Source organism: Artemia sp. Qi Xiang Cuo, chromosome 3 (assembly GCF_049724085.1).
Source record: "Artemia sp. Qi Xiang Cuo chromosome 3, ASM4972408v1, whole genome shotgun sequence".
In the NCBI taxonomy this organism is placed as follows: Eukaryota; Metazoa; Arthropoda; class Branchiopoda; order Anostraca; family Artemiidae; genus Artemia; species Artemia sp. Qi Xiang Cuo.
The window spans coordinates 76,117,475-76,137,682 of NC_142796.1; the positions used below are offsets into that span (position 1 = coordinate 76,117,475).

Sequence of the window (20,208 nt, forward strand, 5' to 3'; positions counted from 1 at the left end):
TATCAAAATACCGTTTTCTAGAGTTTCGGTTACCATTGAGCCGGGTCCCAATAACCAATACTATATATGATAACATTGGGTAAAGTTCATAACTTTCAGCCCTCCCCCTGGGGTCTTCAAGGGGTTAAGTCATCCTAAAAGACATAGTTATAATATTTTCGACCATACTAAACAAAATGGTTATCTCAAAATTTTGATCGGGTAACTTCGGGGAAAAAATGAGCATGGGAGGGGGCCTAATTGCCCTCCATTTTCTTTGTCACTTGAAAAGGGTACTAGAACTTTTAATTTACGTTCCAATGAGCCCTCCTACGATATTCTAGGAACACTGGGTCGATACGATCACCCCTGGGAAAAACAAAAAAAAACAAAAAAACAAAAAACAAATAAACACACATCCGTGATCTTTCTTCTGGCAAAAAATGAAAAATTCCACATTTTTGTAGATAGGAGCTTGAAACCTCTGCAGTAGAGTCCTCTGATACGCTGAATATGATGGTTTGATTTTCATTAAGGTTCTATAACTTTTAGGGGGTCTTTCTCCCTTTTTTCGAAAATAAGGCAAATTTTCTCAGGCGCTTAACTTTTGATAGGTAAGACTAAACTTGATGAAACTTATATATTTTAAATCAGCATAAAAATCTAATTCTTTTGATGTATCTATTGGTATCAAAATTCCGTTTTTTAGAGTTTCGGTTACCATTGAGCCGGGTCGCTCCTTACTTACCAATAGCTCCTTACTATACAAACCGTTCGTTACCACGAACGGTTTGATTTCTACGACAACTCCTTCGATACGAAGTGCTCTGGTCTAAGACCAAGAAAAAAATAAAATAATACATTGTACCAACATCGTTCTTTACTTATCTATGATATGTTCAATACAATTGCGGAGCTTTTCTTTTGTTTGTAACATTTGTATATTTACTCAGGTAAGTGCGCAAAGTAAAGGGGCATTCCAGTCCGTCCCTTCCCTAAAATATAAAAACACTAGATTTTTTAAAATTCGCCAGTAGCTTGTTGTATTGTCTAGATAATTTGCCCAATTGGGCAGTTTTTTTAGGGTTGTGTTACTCAAAAAATTGCCCTCTCCCATCCCATCGTTGGCCACTCCCAAGCAGGCTCCGGCCAACATCTCGCCAGGGGCGGATCCTGGATTTTTTTTTTTGGGGGGGGGAGGGCGCCAAATAGGTTGATGCGATAAACTTGCGGCTGGAGAAAGTTTAATTAACGCAAACTTGTGTTAATTAAGTAAATCACACTACTGTAGACTACGCTAGGGGGCGTGCGCCCCCTCCCCCTGGATCCGCCACTGCATGTGGCAAATTATATGATAGAATATACAATTCGATCGAATATCCAAGGCTTAGGTAGTGATTTTTTCAAATCAATGAGGAGCATTATTGGTGATTTGCTCAAATCCCTAGGAATTTGACCAAATCAAGGATTTTATGATGTTACTACGACATATCTAAGGTAGATCATTTCACTAAAATACCTAATATGGAATAGAAGTTCCCCTGAGATACGTTCAATAGGCTCAACGGGCCAATAAAACATCTTGTTGAAATTTGTGATTTGATATTAAGCTAATTGGCCGTTCATTTCGAGCGTAGTTAGTCTTGTCATTTAAGCTTGCCGTTACTTACTTGTTACAAACAAGGTTATTGGCGGCATATAATCTTGCTTAACGTGACGTAACCCAAAGCTTTCACTTAGTAGAGACACAGCTAATCACACGGGTATCAGTATTAAATATTGAGTTGTTGTGTGATATAGCTATCATATAAGCTATCTTCTGAATGTAGTGAGATATCTTGGGATAGTCAATTTTATATATTGCATATATAAAGGATATATTTAAAAGGTACTGTTTCCTACTTATTCGGCATAGAGTAATTCGATAAAGACAAAGTTAAGCAGCTTTTCGCTAACTCGGAAAAGTTGTAGAGCATGGGTAAGAAACTTTCAGGAATGAACATATGGCCGAAATTAAAGACTGGGAAGGCACTATCAGTTCCTTTTACCCACTCCTTCCCTGCTTTTGAAACAGACGACTTTTTCGGACAGGTTTATAAAGCTACCTTTATTTTGGAAGCAAAGCCTTTCTTTTCAGGTTTGGGCTAGAGTGTGTACTTACCCTGTATGTTTTTGCTAACTCGAATTCTTTGGAAAGTTGGGAGCCGTTTTCAGAGAATTTTTCGGCAAATATTTCGCTGTTCATATTATTGACTAACGAATAAAGTGAACATACCTCTCAATGCCCTTTTTTATGCTCATTCCAAATATAATAATCATTTTTGCTGCAAATGAGTTTTATCCCCACCCCTATATATACCAGTTCAGGGTATATATTTGCACATTAGGGGAGGTGGGGGTAAAGCTTAAACTTAGGCTGCCTCCCATTTGCATCAGAAATAAACTTTACCCCCACACCTGACCCCCCTGATGTGCAAATATATACACTGAATTGGTATAAATAGGGGTGGGAATAGAATTCATTTGCGGCAAAAGTGAGGTAAAGTTCTACCAAATCATATTATTGAGTTAGGACAAAAGTGAATACACCATTCGATGCCTTTTTTTATGCTGATTACGAATATAATAATCATTTCTATCGGAAATGAATTTCAGCCCCCCCCTCTATATATGCCAATTCAGGGTTAGGTTAGGTTAGGTTGAGTTAGGTTAGGTATATATAGGAGGGGGGGGCTGAATTCATTTCCGATAGAAATGATTATTATATTCGAAATCAGCATAAAAAAAGGCATCGAATGGTGTATTCACTTTATTTTTAACTCAATAATATGATTTCGTAGAACTTTACCAAAAGTGATTATTACATTTGGAAAGAGAACAAAAAAGGTATCGAGTGGTATGATCATTTTATTCGTTAATAACAGCGAAATATTTACCAATATTTCAAAACTTAGAAGTAAAAAAGAAATTCTAAATGGTGTTTTTTTTGCGATGTTAGAAAGTGGTTGGACAAACTTTGTTCAAAAGTGAAACTTTCAAAAATAGATCAATAGCGCAAATTAGGCACAAAGAAAGTTTATTGAGCTTCGCGCATTCTGATTTAGCCACTAAGGTTTTAAAAAATTTGAAAAAAAATGGGTTCTAAATAAATAAAAAAATATCCAAGGGATAAAGGTTAAAATTTGTAAGATTCTTGTAATGCTAGAATAGCGAAAAAGTAGCAATAAATTTTCCGATTAACTTTTAATGAGATAGCTAAGAAATAAACATACTTTTAGAATCAGTATTTCACCCTGAAAAGAAACATTTTCGCCGGAAATTATCTTTACCCTCCCCCCTCCAAAATGCAAATATATATATCCTGAACTGTATAGATGCACTGAATTATCCATAAATGACTTTGCATCAAAATGATTGAATGATAAAAAAAGTTTTTTCAACTGAAAGTAAGGAGCAACATTAAGAATTGAAACGAACAGAAATTATTACGCATATGAGGGGGGAGGGGTTTACTCTTAAGTTTCTTATTGAACTTTTAAGGCAGCTTATTATTCTAATTAAACGGCCCTATACGCTAAAGTGTTTCAGGAGTAATTTTTAAATGATTGGAACCAAAAGTCTACTCCCTATTCAACATTCTACTCCCTAATCAACATTCTTTCAATATCTAATGGCCGCTACAGTCACAATTGACCCCCCCCCATCCTTATAAGGCCAGATACCGCCCTAGGCTATATATAAAACTGAAAGAAAACGCTATCATATTCATGATACTGAGGGGGAGGGGTGGGCTCGGAGGCAATTCCCACGGTAGCGATCATTATATTAGGTACAGTATTGAATGGGGAACTAGATGGGGAACTCTTGCTATTCGAGTGTTTAGTTCATAAGAGGCCTTACACAGGAGCGTTATCATTTTTCTTACAGGTCCTAATACAAGTCTATTCCATATATTTCACCTGTTTTCGTTGTTTTTTGAATGGTTGCCCTTTCCCTCCAAAAAATAAATTCTATTTTCCTTCCATAAACAAACCAAAAAGTAAAATGGCCGAGAATATTCCTGACCCATTTGCCTTCTTAAAAAAGTAATACGGATGAAAAATCCACCTACGTAAAAAAGGGCAATTAATTTTATTTTGTTTTAAGTTGTGACGACTATCTATGATTACGATTGCTAAGATTCATATACAAATCAAAAGAAATCCCTCTGTATCTGGTCAGTGGAAAATCTAGAATTCTATGTCCAGGGGGAAGGTCGAAAAAGAGGTAAATATTCTTCGTCAGCTGTTATGTCACTCAGGCTTATAAAACTGTGACCAGTCGAAAAAAGTATTTTCGATTTGCTAATTCTTGACAATTTTTGGGAATGCATAGCCTAACATGTCGTAAAAAAACCTTAGTTTAAGCTGCGAGAGATGATCAAATTTTCAAACACTGATGTTGAAAAAAATGACTTGTTTTCCGATTTTACTTTCAATGATGGCAATCATTGCTACAAAATCTCTAATCGGGTGAACTTGGCGGTATTTCAGTTCATATTTCTGTGCCAAAGCAGTGGTAATTGTTCATACAGTTATGTACTAAGTTCTGCGGAAGTTTTGGCGAAAATTCTTTTAGCAAAAAACTTTTAAGCATATTTTGTTACCCAAGTTTTGGCCGCAATCCTATAAACATCTTTGTCTATTTTACCATTATTCCTTCTTTTTGGCTTTTTCCTCTTTTAATAATTCTTCGGTACTGGTGCGTAATACGGACACTTTTACATAGGCTATTGCACAAGGAAACCAGTCACGAAAAACCCGTCAAACAAGCTATTCTCAAGAGACCGCTATACATATATGACTGCAAAGCCGTGGTTTCTAAATGAGTTACAATATATAAACGATTGTTTTCTGGGGATTTAAGGGGAAAAAAGTTACCTAGGTTAGTTTAGGTTACGTATTTAATATATTTTATGCTTTTAACCCCCCCCCCCCTAATGTGCAAATATATAGCCCAAATTTGTTTATAAACTATTATATATTCGTCGTATTTTATTTTATTTCATTAGTATTAACCAAACTTGACTTTTTAGAAGTGTCCGTATAATGCACCAGTACAAATTCTTCTTTGTATAGAACATTAATAATTGCTTTTTAAAACATCGCATACTGAAGCTAAGAAAATATCAAGCATATGGACTGTCAAAAAATACGCTGTTATTGGAATTATAACTTAACTAGCAGGAGAGATTGTGGAATTGAGGAACGAATTGTCGAATTGGCATCTGAGGAATCTCCAAATGTCTCTTTGTCATGATGTTCTTTTTATCAAAGAGATCTGATATTGAAATCAAATTAAATCTGAATTACTGTTTGTTCAGATCAAATTATGCACGATTGTTCCTCATCTAATCGCTCAAATCCGAACCATAAAATGTAGGAACTCTAACTTTGCACTGAACATATAATTTGGACAATTACGCGGATTAGCGGTTGATTTCGCTTGAATTCTGATGTCTTTGTTGCAAAAATTAAAACCACTGAACTTTTTCTCCCTCTTGGGTCTTGGAAGTATCATAAAACCATTTTTTTATATAAAAAATAATAAAATATTGTTAGACTGCTCATAACTTTGTTTTAACAATAAAAGGCTTCCTCTGCATTCTAGAGGTCTAAACTTGCAAATAACAATTGGTCTACCTTAAATGTCATCACTTGAAAATATTCTGTTGTTGAATAATTTAGTAAACAATTAAAAAAAAAAACCTATTTCCAAACGATCCATAGAAAATTTTCGTATTTTATTTTTACTCATAAAACGAATGGTTTAGTATTATGATTAAATAAAAAAAACAAGGTTTTTTTAACTGTAAGTTAGGAGCAAATTAAAAATTAAAACGAACTGAAATTATTGCGTATATCAGGGGGTCCACCCCCTAGTCAATACCTCGCTCTTCGAATTTTGTTCAAATCACAAATTCCTGAATCACAAAGGCCGTTTAATTAGAATAGACAGCTCTTTTGAAAGTACTGAAAAAAACTTTAGCGTAAAGAGCGAGGTCAATGGGGGATCCAGGGGGGGGGGCGACGGGGCGCGCTCCCCTCTTGCGTAGTCTAAAGTAGTGTAATTTACTTAATTAACTCAAGTTTGCGTTAATTAAACTTGCTCCTAAAGCAAATTTATCGGATCAACCTATTTTGCCCCCACCCCACCTAAAAAAAAAATTTCGGATCAACCTATTTTGTGCCCCCTCCTAAAAAAAATCCTGGATCCGCCCCTGAGTGAAGTATTGACTAGGGGGTGAACCCCCTAATATACATAATAATTTCTGTTCGTTTTAAGTTTTAATGTTGCTCCTTACTTTCAGTTAAAAAACTGTTGTTTTTTTTTAATTTAATTTCTGATCGTTTTTAAATAATGCTGGGAAATCCGGCACCCCCCTCATAGAAATGTCCCTTCCCCCTATGAAATATCCTCCGTGGAAATATACTCCCACGTAACCCCCTCTGCCGCCCCCCCCCCCACCACAAAAAATCCCTCCTGAAATTCTTTGTATACTTCCCAATAACCAAAACTGTGTAAACAATGGGCAAAGTTCATAACTTGTATCCCTTCCCCCAAAAATTATGGACGATTAAGTCATCCTCAAAGACATATTTATTAGATTTTCGACTATGCTGAGCAAAATGGCTATCTCAAAATTTTGATTGGGTGACTTCGGGAAAAAAACATGAGCGTGGGAAGGGGCTAAGGTGCCCTCCAATTTACGGTCACTTAAGAAGGGCACTAGAACTTTTAATTTGCGTTTGAATGAGCACTCTCACGATATTCTAGGACTACTGGATCGATACGATAACCTCTGGGGGAAAAAAAATCAATAAATAAACACGCATCCGTGATCTTTCTTCTGGCAAAAACTATAAAATTCCACATTTTTGCAGATACGAGCATGAAAGATCTACAGCAGGTTTTTCTGTTACGCTGAATCTGATGGTTGGATTTACATTAAGGTTCTATCACATTTAGGGAGTGTTTCCCCCTTTTTTCGAAAATAAGGCAAATTTTTTCAGGCTGGTAACTTTTGATGGGTAAGATTAAACTTGATGAAACTTATATATTTAAAATCAGCATAAAAATCTTATTCTTTTGATGTATCTACTGCAGTAGATACATCAAAAGAATAGAGCATTCTATTGCATATTTGCTGTAGATAATACCATGGTATCAAAATTCCGATTTTTTTAGATTTTCAATTACTATTGAGCCGGGTCGCTCCTTACTGACAGTTCGTAACCACGAACTGTTTGAAATACTTTTGCATTACTCATAACGGTAATATGTTATATTATATCTCTGGAACGATAAACCACAGTGCCATGGCAATGAGCTAAACAATAACAGATATAAATATATAAATGAAAACTTCAACAAATTATAAAGGAAAACTGAGAATGATATACCCTACAATTTTTAATATAATTCATACTTACACTGAGGTATCTTCCCAGTCACACTTCATATTACTTAACACAATCAAAGATAATATCTCTTAAATCTTTCTATGTTTTGCACGAGCCCACCAAATGGAACATAGCTTCATTTACGTATCTACACATTGGGCATGAATATGCACCCTCATTTTTCCTAACTTAATCAATATACTTTCTTCTTTCATCAATAGGTAAGCAATAAGCTCTTAATTCAATAGCCTGCCTTAAAACATTCTTGTTTAAGCTAAGCTAAAAAAATAATAGATTCTCCCGAAGTCTCTTATGACCCGACAGTACATTTGCAGAGAATCTAATTTATCTTTCTTTGCGTCCCCTCCCTTGATCCTTAAATTCAATATTTATTAATATAAGTTTGTATTAAAATATATTAAGGTATATATCAAAACTTATAACAACGGGACGCTAGTTTTCAGTCTGTGGTAGTTTAAAACTGATCACTACAGTAGGTCTATATGATTTTTCAGCCTCCAGTTTCTTTTATGCCGTTATAGCCGAGTTGTTAGTGCGCTAGGTTTGAAATATCTTGTCCGTGAGGACGGGGGTTCGAGTCCTGGTGTCGCCGGTTATTTAGTTTGGAAAATGGGTCGGTGGCTTGACTCTGTAAGCTCAGCCGGAGTCGACCCAGCTCTAAATAGGTACCTGGAGGGATCTGAGGAAGGCAAACAGGAGGGGTGCGCGAAAGCACATGATGGCTGGCCTCCAACCCCCGTTGCACTTTTGCATTGCACTTTGCACTGATGCAGGATCATGAAATGGAGATCGGCACCGATGGTAGGGACTGTAATGTTCAATGCCGTATTATTTACCTTAGCAAGTTTATTTAATGTCGGTCAAAAATATTGTTTCTAATTAAGGAAAACCTTGGGAAAGACAGGTCAAGTGATAGTAGATATCAGTGCATCAGCTTAATTTAAGCATTTCATTCACATTTGGCATTCGAGTCCGGTACTAGACGTCCCATTCTGTTTTTAAATCCCTGCCCAACATTACAGAGGCCTTCACATCACGAGTGCTACCAAAAATTTCCCGGGGGGGGGCTAAGCAAAGGGTACCAACAGCTTTGTTTTTACTATGATTTAAATCGGAGCTCTAAAATATTTCCCTACTAAATAATTGAAATGAGGATCCCAAAAATAGAAGAGCTTATTTCTGAAGCAACAAAGAATAGGTAATAGCCTTTTTTTTAAATTCTTTTACTTTACTTTTTTAAGTCCAAATAATGAAGGTAAATGATTTGTAATAAATACTTGACAGCTTCTAAGAGTGGTTCAATTGACCATGAAATAAACGATTAAGCGTTGCCAGTTACCGTTTTATTTGAGTGATGAGGTTTTTTATAAATTGTCAAAGGACGACACCTGTTTTTAGGCTTTGGCAGTTTAGTTCATATCGCCATTAGGTCTATTTGAGTATTTTAATCTCAAATTTCATAATCTCTTCCACAAATACCGTTTATGAGATGCCTATAAAAAAAGGAGACAAGTGACAGTAAACATTGGTGTATTAAATTCAAGTCATGCTTTTGACAATAACACAATTTTCCATTTGGAAACTTTCATTTCAATGCTCCCAGTTTTCGGTCACCAGACCACTAATGACTTTCCTCTCTGGTAAAGATGCATACTCCTTTTATTCTCACTCTGTCACTCGGGCTTAATCACCTTATGTGCGAATCAAACAGTTCGTGGTAACGAACTGCAAGTAAGGAGCGACCCGGCTCAATAGTAACCGAAACTCTAAAAACCGGAATTTTGATATCCATAGATGCATCACTAGAATCAGATTTTTATGCTGATTTCAAATGTATAAGTTTCAATAAGTTTAGTTTTACCCATCAAAAGTTACGCGCCTGAGAAAATTTGCCTTATTTTCGAAAAAAGGGGGAAACAGCCCCTAAAAGTCACAGAACTTTAATGAAAATGACATCATCAGATTCAGCGTATCATAGAACCATACTGCAGAAGTTTCAAGCTCTTATCTCGAAAAATGTGTAAATTCGTATTTTTTGCCAGAAGAGAGATCACGGACGAGTGTTTATTTGTTTTTTTTTTTAATTTCCCAGGGGTAATCGTATTGATCCATTAATCCTAGAGTATCTTGAGAAGGCTAACTTGAACGGAAATTAAAAGTTCTAGTGCCGTTTTTAAGTGACCAAAAAAATTGGAGGGTAACTTGGCCCCCTCCCACGCTCATTTCTTCCAAAGTCACCCAATCAAGATTTTGAGATAACCATTTTGTTCAGCATAGTCGAAAATCTAATAAATATGTCTTTGAGGATGACTTGATCTCCAACAGTTCCCGGGGGAAGTGCTGGAAGTTATAAACTTTGCCCATTGTTTACATATTAAATAAAAAAAACAAGTTTTTTTTAACTGAAAGTAAGGAGCGACATTAAACCTTAAAACGAACAGAAATTATTCCGTATATGAAAGGATCTGTCCCCTGCTCAATACCTCGCTCTTTACGCTAAAGTTTTTTATTGTTTTAAAAAATAAAGTTGTGTGACAAATTCAAACCTTAGCGTAAAGAGCGAGGTATTGAGGAGGGAATAGCCCATTTCATATACGGAATAATTTCTGTCGTTTTAAGTTTTAATGTCGCTCTTTACTTTCAGTTAAAAAAAAACTTGTTTTTTATTTAATTTCCGAATATTTTTGAATTAATGCAGCTTTGATTTTGTCTCACCTTACATGAATAACTAAAACGAAATTTGCATATTAATTTTACTTTTTTGGCTAAATGGCTTTAGTGAAATTTTGTTCTGACGTACCCTACGAAATTGATTATGTAACACACTTCTATATTCGTATGCATTAGTACGTATATTAGGGGACCTGCTCCCTAGACGATGCCTTGCTCTTTCTGCTAACGTTCGAGTTTTGTTTGAATCACAAATCCCTGAATCACAAAGGCCGGTTAATTAGAATAGATAGCTCTTTTGAAACTACTTAAAACAACTTCAGCGAAATGGGCGAGGTATTGACTAGGGGGCGAACCCCCTCATATACGTAATAATTTCTGTTTGTTTTAAGTTTTAATGTTGCTCCTTACTTTCAGGTGAAAAAACTAGTTTTTTTTTAATTTCTTGTTGTTTTTTAAATAATGGTGGGAATTCCGGCGCCCCCTTTATAGAAATGTCCCTTCCCCCAAGGAAACATCCTTCATGGAAGGATCTTCCCCCGTAACCCCCTCCTCTGCGCCCCCCACCAAAAAAAATCCCTTCTGAAACGTCTGTATACTTCCCATTAACCAATACTGTATATAAACAATAGGCAAAGTTCATAACTTGCTGCCCATTTCCTGGGAACTGTGCGGGATTATGGCATGCTCAAAGACATATTTATTAGAGTTTCGACTATGTTGAACAAAATGGCTATCTCAAAATTTTGATTGGGTGAATTTGGGAAAAAATGAGCGTGGGAGGGGGCCAAGTTGCCCTCCAATTTTTTTTGTCACTTAAATAGGGCACTAGAACTTTTAATTTCCGTCCAAATGAGCCCTCTTACGATATTCTAGGACTACTGGATCGATACGATCACCCCTGGGAAAATAATAAAAAACAAAACAAAAAAACAAACAAATAAACACGTATCCGTGATCATCCAACCGGTAAAAAATACAAAATTCAACGATTTTGTAGCTAGAAGCCTGAATCTGCTGCTATAGGATCTTCTAATAAGTCAAACCCATTGGTGCGCTTTCCGTTAGTTCTATATGACTCTTTGGGGATGTTTTCCCTCTTTTTCCGAAAATAAGGCAAATTTTCTCAGGCACGTAACTTTTTATGGGTAAAACTAAACTTAATGAAACTTATACATTTGAAATCAGCATAAAAATCGGATTCTATTGATGTATCTATGGGTATCATAATTCCGGTTTTTAGAGTTTCGGTCACTATTGAGCCGGGTCGCTCCTTACTTACAGTTCGTTACCACGAACTGTTTGATAGTATTGGTTGATGGGAAGTATAAATACGTTTCAAGAGGGGTTTTTCTGATGGGGGGGTTGGAGGAGGGGGTTACGGGGGAGGATCCTTCCATGGAGGATGTTTCCTTGGGGGAAGGGGCATTTCTATGAAGGGGGCGCCGGATTTCCCAGCATTATTTAAAAAACAATCACAAATTAAATTAAAAAAACTAATTTTTCAACTGAAAGTAAGGAGCAACATTAAAACTTAAAACAAACAGAAATTGTTACGTATGTGAGGGGGTTCGCCCCCTAGTCAATACTTCGCCCTTTTCGCTAAAGTTTTTTTTAGTAGTTTCAAAAGAGCTGCCTATTCTAATTAACCAGCCTTTGTGATTCAGGGGTTTGTTTTTCGAAAGAAATTCGAACTTTAGCGTAAAGAGCAAGGTATCGACTAGGGACCAAACTCCCTAATATACGTAATAAAACATACGAATATAAAAGTTCGTTACGTAAGTAAGTTCGAAAGTTACTCCAGAACAAAATTTTAAGAAAGCCATTTAGCCAACAAAGTAAAATTAATATGCTAATTTTGTTTTAATTATTCATGTACGGTGAGCCAAAATCAAAGCTGCATTGATTCAAAAACGTTCAGAAATTAAATAAAAACAAAACAAGTTTTTTTTAACTGAAAGTAAGGAGCGACATTAAAACTTAAAACGAACAGAAATTATTCCGTATATGAAAGGGGCTGTCCCCTCCTCAATACCTCACTCTTTACGCTAAAGTTTGACTCTGTCTCACAACTTTATTTTTGAACAATAAACAAATAATTTTTTAAAACTCTGTCTCACAACTTTATTTTATAAAACAATAAAAAAACTTCAGCGTAAAGAGTGAGGTATTGAGGAGGGGACAGCCCCTTTCATATACAGAATAATTTCTGTTCGTTTTAAGTTTTGATGTCGCTCCTTACTTTCAGTTAAAAAAACTTGTTTTTTTATTTAATAGCCATTAAATGTCATAACCCTTACTCTCAGTTACACAGCAACTCTTCATTATATTTCACACACGCGAAGATATTATCTCTTAAATGTTTTGCACATGCACATCAAATGGAATGAATTTCCATTTACACTTCCACACGTCGGGCATGAATATGGGTAGTCATTATTCCCAGTAAGGGTATTCCCCCTCTCATCGCGGATCCGCAACTAATACGATTATGTCTTCTTGACAGTTCTGTTGCAGTCTCAAAAGAAACAATTATTTTTCTTGCATTTATTTTTGTCAATATCTTAGGTTAACTACTTTCCAATGCTGCCTGGTCACTAGTTCTATCAGACTTTGGTTGCAAATCTTGCAATGACTCAAAATACGTTATGTTGCACAGCAAAAACTTTAAAGAAGAGGGAATATCAGAATTTGGTTGCAATGACTCAAAATACGTTATGTTGCACAGCAAAAACTTTAAAGAAGAGGGAATATCAGAATTTGGTTGCAATGACTCAAAATACGTTATCTTGCACAGCAAAAACTTTAAAGAAGAGGGAATATCAGGATTTGGTTGCAATGACTCAAAATACGTTATGCTGTACAGCAAAAACTTTAAAGAAGAGGGAATATCAGAATTTGGTTGCAATGACTCAAAATACGTTATCTTGCACAGCAAAAACTTTAAAGAAGAGGGAATATCAGAATTTGGTTGCAATGACTCAAAATACGTTATGATGCACAGCAAAAACTTTAAAGAAGAGGGAATATCAGAATTTGGTTGCAATGACTCTAAATACGTTATCTTGCACAGCAAAAACTTTAAAGAAGAGGGAATATCAGAATTTGGTTGCAATGACTCAAAATACGTTATGCTGCACAGCAAAAACTTTAAAGAAGAGGAAATATCAGAATTTGGTTGCAATGACTCAAAATACGTTATCTTGCACAGCAAAAACTTTAAAGAAGAGGGAATATCAGAATTTGGTTGCAATGACTCAAAATACGTTATCTTGCACAGCAAAACTTTAAAGAAGAGGGAATATCAGAATTTGGTTGCAATGACTCAAAATACGTTATGCTGCACAGCAAAAACATTAAAGAAGAGGAAATATCAGAATTTGGGTGCAATGACTCAAAATACGTTATCTTGCACAGCAAAAACTTTAAAGAAGAGGGAATATCAGAATTTGGTTGCAATGACTCAAAATACGTTATCTTGCACAGCAAAAACTTTAAAGAGGAGGGAATATCAGGATTTGGTTGCAATGACTCAAAATACGTTATCTTGCACAGCAAAAACTTTAAAGAAGAGGGAATATCAGAATTTGGTTGCAATGACTCAAAATACGTTATGCTGCACAGCAAAAACTTTAAAGAAGAGGAAATATCAGAATTTGGTTGCAATGACTCAAAATACGTTATGTTGCACAGCAAAAACTTTAAAGAAGAGGGAATATCAGAATTTGGTTGCAATGACTCAAAATACGTTATCTTGCACAGCAAAAACTTTAAAGAAGAGGGAATATCAGGATTTGGTTGCAATGACTCAAAATACGTTATCTTGCACAGCAAAAACTTTAAAGAAGAGGGAATATCAGAATTTGGTTGCAATGACTCAAAATACGTTATGGTGCACAGCAAAAACTTTAAAGAAGAGGGAATATCAGAATTTGGTTGCAATGACTCAAAATACGTTATGTTGCACAGCAAAAACTTTAAAGAAGAGGGAATATCAGAATTTGGTTGCAATGACTCAAAATACGTTATCTTGCACAGCAAAAACTTTAAAGAAGAGGGAATATCAGAATTTGGTTGCAATGACTCAAAATACGTTATGCTGCACAGCAAAAACTTTAAAGAAGAGGGAATATCAGAATTTGGTTGCAATGACTCAAAATACGTTATCTTGCACAGCAAAAACTTTAAAGAAGAGGGAATATCAGAATTTGGTTGCAATGACTCAAAATACGTTATGCTGCACAGCAAAAACTTTAAAGAAGAGGGAATATCAGAATTTGGTTGCAATGACTCAAAATACGTTATCTTGCACAGCAAAAACTTTAAAGAAGAGGTAATATCAGTATTTGGTTGCAATGACTCAAAATACGTTATGCTGCACAGCAAAAACTTTAAAGAAGAGGAAATATCAGAATTTGGTTGCAATGACTCGAAATACGTTATGTTGCACAGCAAAAACTTTAAAGAAGAGGGAATAAATCAAAAAAAAAATTTTCATTTGTTTTCTTGCTACAAAGGACCGATTGTCTGATAAATGGAGGTTTGTCAGACATTCACGACACGGCAAAGACAATTCTGATATCAAAAGTGTCAGTTTCCAGCTATATCTATGGATCAGAAAAGAGGATATAACATATTTAGGAAAACAACCGAAGGTTCTAAATATCATGAGAAGTAAATAAAATTGCAGCAGACGCAATGAACCAATCATTAGAAATTGATATTTTTTTAGGGGATATTTGTAAATCTAAGTTAACCGAACGTCTCATAGGCCTTCTAAATTAACTTAGTCGAACGGTGGCCGATGCAACTCAAGGATCATTAAAAATTACCGTGATCCCTGTTGATTTAAGGTTTTTGTTTTCAAAATTTATGTTCACGATAAGACGTTGGCCAAATGGCCCTTTTTCCCATCTAGCGCCGCTACGTGGATGCATTATTAAAATATATTTTTGTTACCATCATTGCCGGATACAAAGCATTTATAATAAAAAAATGTGACCAATAACATATATTATGAGTAAGCCATTAAAAAATTGGTCTCTCCTCAAAGAAAACCAACTTTCTGCATATTGTTTGCACGTAGTGTCTTCTAAGTAGTTTTCGAATGTTGACTCCACATTTTTGTTCCAAGAGGCCAGACTTAATTGGTGCAGTGATTTGGCTTTATTGCTGTAAGCATCCTTCATTGCTGGGCCATTACATGATTAAGGCAAAAGCCGAGCCGAAAAACTGGAACCCATAACCAAACCCGGCTATGGTTTGGAACGACGATGAGGAGAATTTGAGCACTCTTCTAATAGTCTTGTATTTGATAATAAGGATACTAAAGAAAAAGAGGAGGGCGTAGTCTCTTTTATTCGTCTCGTACATAAATAAAAGTTCAAATAGGGATAAAATCCTTTTAATAGAATCCTTTTAATAAAAATCCGTTTCGATTCTTGTGAACCTTATTGTTGACCAGGTTGATGGCCCTGTTTAGCCATTGCCAGGCTAGTTTATTCCTGTTGATTTGTTAATGTCACTAATCTCGTCTAGGATCAAAAGGTATATCTGGCAATTTCTTGATGAAACCCCTTGTTAAAAAGCTATTTAGAATTACTATATTTGCTCGTAAATGTAACCCTATTGCAAGGCTCCTATAATTTGCTTCATGTGAGATAGTCCATGATTCAGCTTAAACTTGGTAATCGTCATTTACTGGCTTGGCCTTGCTTGATAAACTAATAAAGAAATAATGCCTAATTAAGGACGGATTTCCAAATTAGTGAAGACTTAGTTCAGAGTTCTGCTTGTTTAAAGCCATAGCTCAAGAAACGTTTGCACAATTTCAAGGAATACAGTCTCCAAGCAAGTGTGTAAGGCAAGGTCGCCAAACATGCATTTACCAGTGCTATTTTTTCATATTGTCTAAGATTCACATATTGTTATTTTTTTTTTCAAAATAATCCTTCTCTGTCACGATTTGTAAACATTACATTGACCCAGTCCTCTATTCTTTCACTTTCTGTGAAAGGCTGGATTCTCATCATTTAAATCTAACCAGTTTTTAACGATCTTTGCCACTTTTGAAATATACCGATGGCAGTTACTGCTTCAGTTGACCTACTAATATATTTAGGCTCAAATTGAAGAGCTATCATTCTGGGCTTCAATTTTAATGTGTTTGTGTGGGCATAGATTCTACAATGTCATAGGCCAGACTTGGAAGATTGTCAAAAGCTAACGACGTTGACATTTCGGCCAGGCTCCGACAAGAAGCGTAAAGTTGCTTCTTGATTTGTCTTCTATTTGAGTTCTTCTATTGAATTTTCATATACAGTGAAGGAAGAAGCCGTACTGTTAACTTTAGTAAACGTTTTAAAGGTGTCGTCTGAAGGTTTCTAGCCGTTTAACCCCCCCCCCTGGCGATTATCCCCCCTGGAAAATACCCCCCACGGAAAACACCACCCTCCGTGGAAGATACCCCCCGGAGAATGCCCCCCTCCACCTCGATAAATACTCCCCGGAAAATACCTCCCGTGGAAAATAAGGTGTTTTCCGTGGGGGGGGGGTCCGGGGAATCCCCCCGTCTGTAGATCCCGTATTTAGAACTTTTCAGGATTTAAAAAAAAAGAAAAAAACACTGATTTTTGGGTTGTTTTTTTTCTAGTGGTGATGGATATTATCAATAAGCAAAGAACTTCTATCGAAAACAAGTTGAGCACATCTGCTTATAATATTATAGAGATGATCATCTGTAATTTTCATCCCAATTTAGTAATTCTGCAACCCACCGAAAAGTGGGACCAGTAGTCTGAAAATTCCTTACGTAGGTGTCAACAATTTATTCAGAAAGGATTTGTAAAGCCGTATTTGGGCCCAGAAATCTAATCGACATTGTCTAAAATTACAACTGTTTTGCCTCTGTCCGCAAAGGTCTATCATAGCCCTAGTCTGTGTTGTGTGGTTTTTTAAATGTGATTGATTTGCAACGTCTTTCATTGCTTGTGAGCTTTTTTTAAATGTTGATTATCGTATTGCAATATTCGAACCTGGTAGGAACTGTGAAAACTCCGACTTGACCATGAATTGAAGAGGTCGCAAGGGCTGCATTGAAAGTCAACCAAGATAATAGCATTCACTTTGTTCGAAAATTTAAATTCTAAATTTCGGAATCGAATAAGCGAATTCGGAAGTTTTTGTAATTTCTGTTAAAGTAAAAAAAAAAAAAAAAAAAAAACAATTTCGCTACTGAAGACACTTCGTTGATTAACATTTTTAAGTGAAACCAGGAATTTAAGATAGACAACTATATTTGACTTCAAAATCAAATCTTTTCACCTTGTCTTGCGTTGTACAGATGTTACTTCACTTTTTCTTTTACTTTTTTTTTTTAGAAAAATCTACACGGTGTCGCGTCAGCTAGCGATCTATTCAGCTTTTTTTTCTGTTAAGATTCAATGACTACATTCCTGTACTCAACAAGCAAAACCATTTTGATTTTTATTTATATTGTTAGCTCAATTTTCCATATACTTCGTGCTCCAATTTTCAAAGCAATTTTTGATGACTTTTCATTAAGAAACCTTAATAGAGTCAGTTGCCTATATTATTTCTCTCTTTTAGTAGTGGAATAAATAGGAGTATAAATACAAAGAACAAGAAAAAATGGCACGTGTGCTATTTATCCTCATTTAATAACTATATAAATGCTGTTTGATTGTGTTTGAACTACAGGAAGTGGTATCAAGGATAATACTCTTATTTAGATTTTCAGAAAATCCAAGAATTATGTTGATAATACATTGAAAACAACACTATCATTATAGTATTCGTAGAGTGGGTGGGACAAAGGCCTTGTGGTTTCCCAAGGATCTTTCTTCTTTTTTTCTGACTTTGTTTGCCACGAGTACCCACCCTTCCGGCCTAAATTTGATCGATTCAATGTGGTTTTTCATTACTAGTGCCGGCAAAGAAGCGGAGATGTTGACTCTGTGTCTGAGAATTAAAATATAAAAACAAGTTGTTTCAATTGGAAGTAAAGAGCAACATTAAATCTTAAAACAGACAAAAATTATTTCATATATGAGGGGGTGGGGTGTCTGTCCCTCTTCAGTCCTCGATCGTCACGCTAAAGTTTTTTAATGCTTAAAAAAACTTCTTATTCCAAATCAACGTCACTTGTGTTTCAGCACTGGGACAAAAAGCCAAACTTTAACGTAAAGAGCGTGGAATTGAGGAGGGAACGACCCCCCTTACATAAGGAATAAGTTGTGTTCTTTTTAAGTCAATTTTGCCCCTTACTTCCAGTTGAAAAAACTTGTTTTTTAACTCAATTTCTGGTCCTTTTCAAATCAGGTTGGGAAATCCCGCTCTGTGGAATATAACCCCGAGACCCCCCCCCCCTACAGAAAATTATATCCATATTTTAATCAATAATAAATATTGTAGGCTACAAATTCCGTAACAGTGAACAAATTCCATAACTCACAGCCCCTTTTCCAGGGGCTGAGGAGAGTCATGCCATCCCGAGAAACATAGTTATTGGACATTTAAACTATGCTGAATCAAATGAATTTCTCAAAATCCTGATCAGATGCCTTTGGTGAAAAAGGGTGCGGGAGGGTGGCTAGCCGCCCTAAAATCTTTTTGGTTACTTAAAAATGGCACTAGAACTTTTAATTTCCGCTTGAAAGAGCCCTCTCGCGATCTTCTAGGACCATTGGTTCGACACTATCACCCCTGAAAAACAAACAACAAACAAACAAATAAACACGCATCTGTTATCTTTCTTCTGGAAAAAGATACAAAGTTCCACATTTTTGTAGATGGGAGCTTGAAACCAGTACAGTAGGGTTTTCTGATACGCTGAATCTGATGGTCAGATTTTAACTAAGATCCTTTGACTTTCTGGGGTGTCCCCCTACTTTTTCAAAAATCAGGCATTTTTTTCAAGCTTGTAGCTTTTGATGGGTAAGTTTAAAATTAAGGAATTTTAAATATTTGGAATCAACACAAAAATTCAATCCTTTTGATGTATTGATTCTTATCAAAATTCCTTTTTTAATAGTTTCCGTTGGGTTTTTGGAGACCCGAGAGACGGGTCTCCAAAAAGGAGAGATTGTGCCAAGTCTCTCCTTGTTTACAGTTTGTTACAACGAAATGTCAGATGATTTTTTTAAAACTAAGTTCTTCTGATGAAAAGAGAAGAGTTGAAGCTCAAAACGAACAAAAAATATTGCTTGGTAGTTATACAACATAAATGCAAAATATCTCAAATAAACTGACTCGTGACATTATTTTGTACTTACAAAATTCTGAAAAATCTCGCTTTAACAGGAACACAAAACGGCCTGGAGAAGAAACAAGACTAATTTATAAGGCTTTCAATAGTCTTTCGCCGGTCATGGTATTGATAATTTTTAATATAAAATTTAAATTCTCTATAAAAAAAAAGGCTCAAACAGGCTGAGTTTTACTGTTAAGATAAACCCGAATAATATTTGTTATTCCTGAATCCAAATTGAAAGATTTGATTTTTATAGGGCAGTTTTTTTTTTTATTTAAAAACGTATTATTTAGTTATCACATTCTAAGGGGGCCGGGAAAGGGGAGTATACATGAGGGGATATAGCAAAGCTCTGATTAAGGGTTTAAGCCATGGAGATTTTAATAGTATCTTTATTATGTTTCCCAGTCTTTCAACTTTAGAAATGCCATAAAAAGTACCATTTTGGCTCCATATGGCACCTTGTTTTTCCTGATGGAGCTGGGTCCACCCGCTCCTGATGGAACGATGTAATGTCTATGAAGTCTTTTTCTTTTTCAAACTGACTTTTTTGGAAATTTAAGCAGAAAATTTAAGGTAGTTCATTATTAAAATGAAGCCCAGTAGGTCACACACCTTTTTTCAGTTTTCATATACTAGTGGGCCTGGGAAAGAAGAGTATAAAAGAGGGGGATTGCAAAAGCAGTTAAGGGTTTACGACAATATACATTTTTATGGTACCCTTGTTATGCCTCCCAGTCTTTCAACTATAGGATGTCCAGTGGCGGATTCAGGGGGCGAGGGGTGCCCCCCCCCCTAACGTAGTAAAAAGTTGTGCAATTTACT

At 35.8% G+C, this 20,208-nt stretch overlaps 1 protein-coding gene across 2 annotated transcripts in view; it reads left to right on the forward strand.

Moving 5' to 3' along the window:
* The first annotated feature begins 1,731 nt into the window (after nucleotides 1-1,731).
* LOC148954543 (putative chitinase 10) overlaps nucleotides 1,732-20,208 on the forward strand; it is a 163,574-nt gene continuing 145,097 nt past the window's right edge. For both annotated transcript variants that reach the window (XM_089086581.1, XM_089086582.1), the window contains exon 1: nucleotides 1,732-1,867. The gene's annotated coding sequence lies outside the window, so the exon portion shown is untranslated. The remainder of the gene's footprint in view (nucleotides 1,868-20,208) is intronic.